General features: G+C 46.4%; 1 long non-coding RNA gene across 1 annotated transcript; it reads left to right on the top strand.

Annotated features, from left to right (window-relative positions):
- The first annotated feature begins 1,326 nt into the window (after nt 1–1,326).
- Nucleotides 1,327–3,627, top strand: LOC121821925 (uncharacterized). The gene is made up of 2 exons (XR_006062792.2): nt 1,327–1,484; nt 2,900–3,627. It is a non-coding gene; the product is annotated as an uncharacterized LOC121821925 (long non-coding RNA).
- Nucleotides 3,628–7,886: the final 4,259 nt, after the last annotated feature.

Genomic DNA, 7,886 nt, shown 5'->3' with positions numbered 1-7,886 from the left:
AAAAGGTAGGAAAGAAGGAATGAAGGAAAGAAGGAAGGAAGGAAGGAAGGAAGGAAGGAAGGAAGGAAGGAAGGAAGGAAGGAAGGAAGGAAGGAAGGAAGAAAGGAAGGAAGGAAGGAAGACTGTGAATATTCCTTTAAGCCATATTCTATTCTAACACAGGTGGAAAGCTTGGGAACCCCCAAGGCTGTAAGATTTTACATTCTCCCACATTTTGAGTCACGGAACATGCAGATTCTTCCCTTCACCCTGGCCACAGATTGAGAATCTGCAGTCAGACTCGGTGACTTACAAAGTCCACTCTCTTCTATTGCGACAGCCTTGGCACAACCCCCTTAAAATTTAAAGCACGCACACACAACCCCAAACTCTATTTATCTAATGTTTCTTTTTAATAACGATTTCAAACACATTTGGGAGTAGAAAATCCCAATCAGGCTTTGGAAATCTCTGCAAAAGACATTGCCAGAGAGTGGAAAGCTGTGAAATCCATCCCAAGGAGTGTGATTGCCGAGAAAAGGACCCAAGTTTTACTATCAGCCCCACAACTAACATCACAGTTCAGCAGCCTGAGGGGCTTGTCCAATCACACCTCCATTTCACAGCTACAAAGGGAGCCGAGAAAGGGCTGTGAGGACTGTGGCCCCTCAGAGGCTAAGGCCAAAGGTGCTGCCGCAGGACGCAGAGCCAATGCTGTTTCTGCCTGGTCACTTTCTCCCTGAGTGGGTTTCCATCTGTTCTGTGGGAATCTAGGTTGTTAGCGGCTGAGATTTTGCTATTACGCTATCAGGCCTGTGGTGCATAAAGCAGTGGGAATTTGTTCAGCTAAAAGCGGCCCTTCCCACTTGCTCTGTGGCTTGCTTGTAGAGAAGACAGGAAAGGCAACGTGGCCAAATGGAGAGAGGATAGACTTTGATGTCAGGTGCACTTGGCCTTGAAGTCTAGGTTCACCGGTTATGTGACTTGGGACAAGTCGCTTTGTGTCCTCAAGCCGGTTCCATTCACGGTGGCGGGGTAGGTGTGATGGGGTGTGGAGGGGGCGTGTGAAGCTGTCTGCTCTTCAGGTCTGTACTTGTGCAGTGGTGGCTGTGAGTGTCACGCTGTTTGTTTGAGACAAGGTCTCCCTATGTAGTCCTGGCTGGCCTAGATCTCACTATGTAGACCAGGCTGGCCTGTAATTCACAGAGATCTGCTAGAGCCTCTTCAACTTGAGTGCTGGTGATTAAAACACACATCACCGTGCCTGGCCTCTGTGAGTGTTGCCTTTATGATGTCACAACTACTCCCGTGACAGCACAGTTAGACCACCCCGGTTCGAACCCTAGATTGACCACGGCCAAGGTCTCTAACTTGGGGAAGATACTTAATTCTTCTGTGCTTCCATTTTCCTATCAGTAAATGAAGGACAATAAGAAAACTATATCATAAGCTTGCTGTGAGAATCAAGTACACAAGAAGATTAAAGCAATCTGAAGAGACCTGTGGTGAGAATAAGGCCCGAGTCTTAGTTTTCCAGGAGGTAAAACTTCACAGGAATTTACTAAAAGGCAGCAAGCCGATCCCTTTTCATGTTCTAAATAAAATCAGACACCAGTGGATTGGAAAGCGGTGACTCGGAGTCACCTCTCCACTGTAAGGTCCCGTGAAGAGGATGCTGAGTGTGGGTGTGGGGGTGTGTGTGGGGGGGGCAACACAAGAAGAGACCCTTTCTCCGTTGGTACTTTCAAGTACGTTTGCTTCCCTATATGCATTTCCTGTGGGTGATACGAGGTACCCTTGATGGGGGGCTACAGCACAAATAAAGGGGGGGAGCAGTACAGAGCTTATGGGTGAAGGTGGTAAGTAAACAATAGAAAACTGTTATTTAAAAAATATTGCCTTTCTTCCAGTGTTTTCTTTGGGAGGGTTGTTTATTTTATTTTTTGTTTTGTTTTTACATCCCAACCAAAGTTTTTCCTCCATCCCCCACCCCCATCCACTCCTCCTCCTCTGTTTCTCTTCAGAAAAGGGCAGGCCTCCCATGGATATTACTCCATCACAGTATATCAAGTTGCAGTGAGACTAGGCATCTCCTCTTCTATAAGGCTGGATGAGGCAATCCAGTAGGAGAAATGGGTTCCCAAAGCAGGCAACAGAGTCAGAGACAGCCCCTGCTCCCACTGTTAGGAGTCTCACATGAAGACCAAGTTACACAACCGTGTATGCAGAGTGCTAGGTCAGTCCCACACAGGCTCCTTGGTTGTCGGTTCAGGCTCTGTGAGCCCCTATGAGCCAGGTTCGTTGGTTCTGTGGGTTTTCTTGTGATGTCCTTGGCCCCTCTGGCTCCTACAATCCTTCCTCCCCGTCCTCTGCAGGGTTCCCCGAGCTCTGCCTGATGTTTGACTGTGGGTCTCTATATCTCCTCCATTGTTTTCTGAGTTGGAGTCCTGAGCAGAAAGCTCCAGAAGCATGGGACTGGGGCTCAGCATCCTCTCTAGTCTAGGCCATGTCCTTCCTAGGCTATGTCCCTTTGTCAACCAGCTGGCTGACCCGAGTGCTGCTTTGGTTTGGGGCTTCCTTTTCCTCATCTGGGAAGAGAAACAGCTCATCAGAGGGCTCTGGGATTCCCACAGCACTTCACAGTATAAGACCCTGTGCTAACCTGGTCAGACGCACATTAGCAGACGGGCAACTCTGCCTAGTCTAAAAAACAACTTGTCTGTTTTTTTTTTTTCTGTTGTTGTTTTGTTTTTGTTTTTGTTTTTGTTTTTGTTTTCTTTTTTCAGTAGATTAGCTACAGTTTGTAGAAACTTACAAATGCAAGTTCACTGCTCCTGTCTCCTTGTGTTCAGCTTTGATGTAATGACCGCTAATCTCAAACATCTATCAATGTTGGTCAGTCCTGTCCTCCCCGTTTTAGGACCCAGGCTGACAGAGCTGTGCCCATGTGGAGGTTACTGTTCTTCTGGCAGAAAGAGAGAAGAGATTTCAAATCCCAAGTTGCCTTTCAAAACTACTAGTGTGGAACACAAACACATCCCTCTGCCCATTGGCTAAAGTGAGTCATGTGACGTCTGACTTCCGAGGGAAGGCGATGACCAATCTTCCCGTCACAGGATTACTCCATGACCCAGTACAATCCATCACAGAAGTCGATAGAGAAGTCCTCGCTTCATCTGGGAACTCTTTGTTTCTCAAAGGGAGAAGGACCCCCCACCCCTTGCTCAAGGGAGACACTTGGGACTCAAGGACGCAAATGTAGGAGCCCTTCTAGGAAACCGCCCACTCCGGAGGCATTTTCTCTCTGATATGTTGTGAGAAAACAATGCCAAACAAACTTGAAAAAAAAAAATGGAAGGAGAAATGTGCCATTAGGGATGGGGAGAGAGAGAGTCAGGGCTGGGGAAAGCCAGTCTTGGAGAGATGGCACCATTTTCCGCCGCTCCAGGCACTTCCTGCTAATGACTGCGTGCAGGCAGCATGTGAACACGGAGGATGCCAAGCAAGAACATAAAAGGCAGAGGAAGAAGGATCAACATGTTTTGCTGCCATTTCCAGGAAAGGGATGGTGTCCCCAGCAGCCTCCCACAGTAGATGACCAGAAAAAAAAAAAATAATAAAAGCAAATACAAATTGCGCCACTGACAATCTGAGCTCTGACTACTGTGCTTCTGAGCAAGCACATCCTCCCTCGGTCCTGGCTCCAGCCCAGCCCAGCCACTTGAAGCAACGTTGGCAGCCTGCTCTCTCTTGGCACCGGGAGTGTGTGGCAGCTGGATGGCTTGTAGTCGGCGTACTTTTGCAGCTGGTGGTGGTAGCAATTGGCAAAAACGAACCGTCCAGATGGGCATTAAATTTTCTTTAATGTTTATAATATGTCAAAAGAGAATAATCCTATGTCAAAGTGGCTGAGGAGAACTTTTATTCAGGAGCTTACAGGAATTCCATGTTGACTAGAAAGAGGTTGCTTTATTTTAACTACATAGGCGCATCTGATTCCCTTACATTGGTTTAGGGTGAAATGGAATATCCTTTGGTTAAAAGGATTTGGGGGGAACCGCCCACTTATTCCCCTTTACAGGATCTCCATAATCTGTCAGCTACCAGCCAGCATTTAGCAGCGTGGGTATAGGATATATACACTGAGGGTTCAAAAGGAAAACGATACCTTATTCTGGAATTTTTATGGCCTTCCAAGGGACCAGTGCCATTCCGTTAGCATTGGAAAATTAACAGTATGTTAATAATTGTGTCGTATAAAGAAAAGAGCAGAGAAAACCATTGTCATATATATAAAAGAGCAAGAGGTTAATATCTAAAACATCTATCTTTAAACACATAGCAACAAAATCAAGTAACGACAAAAAAAAAAAAAAAAAAAAACACCAACGAATCGTCCATTTGAAAAATGAGCTTGGGCTGTGAAATGTGAACATGCAGTTCACGGAAGGCCTGTATAGTCCTGAAGTGAAGTGACGGAGAATATCATTAGCAATCGGGGAGAGGCAAGAGGCGATTTACACCAGCAACATTGGAGATACGAGCACCATCGTGCCTTGTGTGCACCTGCTTTGTGGAAGAATAATTTCTCAGTGTCCGTTCATTTAAAACACGCATGCTCTGTAACCCAGCAAGTCTTTGGCACCTGCTGTGATATGAACCAGCATTCCCACGCAAGACCAGTCACAGCGCCATACAGGGACCTGGGCAACGATGTCCCAGAACTGCTTCTTGTAGGAGGATCCTTGGAGCATTAGCACCCTCTGAAAGCTTGTTATACATGCCTCACCCCTGAGCTACTGAGCTCATACATGTGGAGAGAATAGACTACATGGTCCCAGTGATCTCTTCTAATGGGCCACTGTGGTGCTCACTAAACCTCCTAAGCAGTGTATTATGATGCTGTGTATAATGGAGGAGGAAGAAGAGGAGGAGGAGGGGGAGGAGGAGGAGGAGGAATAAAAGGAGGAGGGAGGAGCGACCTAAACATCTAGAAATGTAGCTGGAGAGCTTCTCTCCAGGTCCCACAGAGCCCTGGCAGTCCGACAGCCCACTTATAAGATAAACACACAGATGCTTATATTATTTACAAATTGTATGGTCGTGGCAGGCTTCTTGCTAACTGTTCTTCTATCTTAAATTAACCCATTTCTATAAATCTATACCTTGCCACATGGCTCGTGGCTTACTGGTATCTTCACATGCTGCTTGTCATGTCAGCGGCTGGCAGTGTCTCCCTCACTCAGCCTTCCACTTCCCAGAATTCTCCTCTCCTTGTCCCGCCTACTTCCTGCCTGGCCACTGGCCAATCAGTGTTTTATTTATACAGAACGATATCCACAGCATATGCATACTCTAAAAAATTAACCAGCACATTTTAAAAATGGGGTAGATTCATGAAGACTCAGAATAATGTCCAAAGACCCAGCGGACAGTGTGACATTGTTTTGTTTTCCTAAAGAAGCTACAGAACAGCCGGGCGGTGGTGGCGCACGCCTTTTATCCCAGCACTCGGGAGGCAGAGCCAGGCGGATCTCTGTGAGTTCGAGGCCAGCCTGGGCTACCAAGTGAGTCCCAGGAAAGGCGCAAAGCTACACAGAGAAACCCTGTCTCGAAAAACCAAAAAAAAAAAAAAAAAAAAAAAAAAGAAGAAGAAGAAGAAGCTACAGAACATGGACTGGGAATGTGTCCCTCAGGTGACAGAGCATCTGCCTGGCATGCACGGAGCCCAGAGTCCTATCTCCAGCACCCATAAACCGGCACGTGATGGCACACACCTGTAATCCCGGCTCTCAGGAGGTAGAGGCAGGAGGACCAAGAGTTCAAAGTCATCTTAGGCTACACAGGGGTTGAGACCAGGCTTGGCTACCTGAGATCCTGTCTCAAAGAAACAAGAAGACCGTTAGAACAGCTGCCTTTATTTTAAAATGTGCACACATTTCTTCATCTTGCTCTTTACATATGAGTGTGTAGAGAAGGCTGCAGGAAGTCTGTAGCAGTTCAGCAGCAGTACCAGGACTAATTCCAGGGAAACGCTGGGGTTGGAGTCGTAATAAGGCCTGTGGCCTTGTCTCTGTCACTTGGTATCTTTGCTAACAAGGACTCATACAAATATTATTTATGAACATGTTCTCCTTTTAATTTTAGGAAGGAGAATTGTCTGGTGGCTGGGAGGTTTGGCTTCTAGGCCACCTCCACTGGGTCACCCTGACAAATGCCAACCTCCCTCTCAATCAGCTTCCTGGCCTGGGACGCAGGACCTGGACCAGTTAACCCAAAGTCCTCTTATTCAGCTTTATCATGATGCTAGGCTGGCCAGAGCCTTCTGAGTATGAAAGTCAGGATTCTTGAACCTGGCCTAAGAAATAAATAGAAGCATGCGTGTTTGCACCTTGAAGGACTAGTGAGCAAATCACTTCCACATGCCATCTTAATACAAATGGCATTCCCTGCCTTTAAATATCACGGTGGCTATGAAAAGCCACTTGTGTTTTTAAAGTGAAAGTTTAGAGGCCTGATTTAAAAAAGAAAAAAATTGTTCTACAAAAAATGTCCAGTGTTTAAATTTAAGTGAGTTCACCGGTCCCTGGTTTTAGTGACGCTGTGTACAAATATAGATGATGCAAATCCCCATGTCCGAGCAGAACGCAATGAACCCGAAGGTGGCCATGCGCACAGCCAGCTTCTAATTAGATCGCACATGTAGACAGTAAGATAACACCTGGGCCACAAGCTACAGGGATAGCTTTGTTTGGATTCTAACAGGAGAAAGAGGGGTCATGTCAAACACCCGATTTGTTTTCAGTGCTAGGTATTGCCTAGACAGCTTGCATCACGTATGTGTCTAAATTGATTTTTTTTTTTAAACCAAGATCTAAATACATTTAAAAATAAAACTGCAGTTCCGAGGGGGTAGATACAAGAACACTGGTTAAGGAAGAATTTAAAATGTTTCCAGTAAACAAGGTGAAGCAGCGCTTCCCGCAAACGTAAGCAGCAGCTCTCCCCTGCCGGACGGCGCTCCTTTCCACACTGAATGTGGTGGTTCAGCTCATCACTGGCACGAGAGTTGGACGGCATCAGCAACCCTGTCATTTCATAACCAGGCACTGTAAGCTCGAGAGTCGAATCCAACTTTTTCTGTCTCTCTGGCCAGGTCTCCTTCCTGAATGGAAACAGAACACAAATGCCTTTAGCACCTTGGATGCAAATGGATGAGTCAGCCCGATTTTACAAGGACATTAACTTGTAAAAGGCAAAGTTAACAGCTTCCCACTGTCTCTTTAAAATGAATTTGAAAAAGGATGTATGGGGAGCTGCTAAGGCAGAGTGCCTTTGATCACAATTTTAGAATTCTGGATATGAAATAGCTTTCTATTAATTTAAATAACAGGATGAGAAAGACAGGGCTTTTTGTTGGTAAGGTATTTGCCTATCGTGTGTGAAGCCTCAGGTTTAATCCTCGGCACCGCATGAACTGGGCATGATGGTACACATTCCTGGGATCCCAGCACTCCGGATGTGCTGGCAAAAGGATCAGAAGTTCACAGTCCTCCTTGTCTCCACGGAGAGCTTGAGGTCAGGCTGGGATACGTGAGGACACAGGAGGACATACCCTTTTCAACAAAGGAACAGAACAGCCAAGTGTAATGCATGTCTATGGCTCCACAGCTTAGGAAGCAGAGGCAGGGGGAGATGGAGTTCTAAGCCAGCCTGGGCTACAAAGTGAATACTGAGATCCATCCTCAAAAAAAAAAAAGGCACGGCAGAGTGCTGATTATTTTCCGTGTGTCCTCCCAGACCCGTTTTCCTTCCTTGTCCGTCCTGCTCTGGACCCTGGCTGCTGACCTCTGCAACAACCCCCACCTTCCACAAGAGTTGAGCTTTTCTGGTGAAAAGGATGAGAA

This window comes from Peromyscus maniculatus, chromosome 13 (assembly GCF_049852395.1).
Source record: "Peromyscus maniculatus bairdii isolate BWxNUB_F1_BW_parent chromosome 13, HU_Pman_BW_mat_3.1, whole genome shotgun sequence".
NCBI classification, from domain to species: Eukaryota; Metazoa; Chordata; class Mammalia; order Rodentia; family Cricetidae; genus Peromyscus; species Peromyscus maniculatus.
Note: the sequence above shows the minus strand (reverse complement) of the source record. Positions and strands in the feature narration are given on the sequence as shown.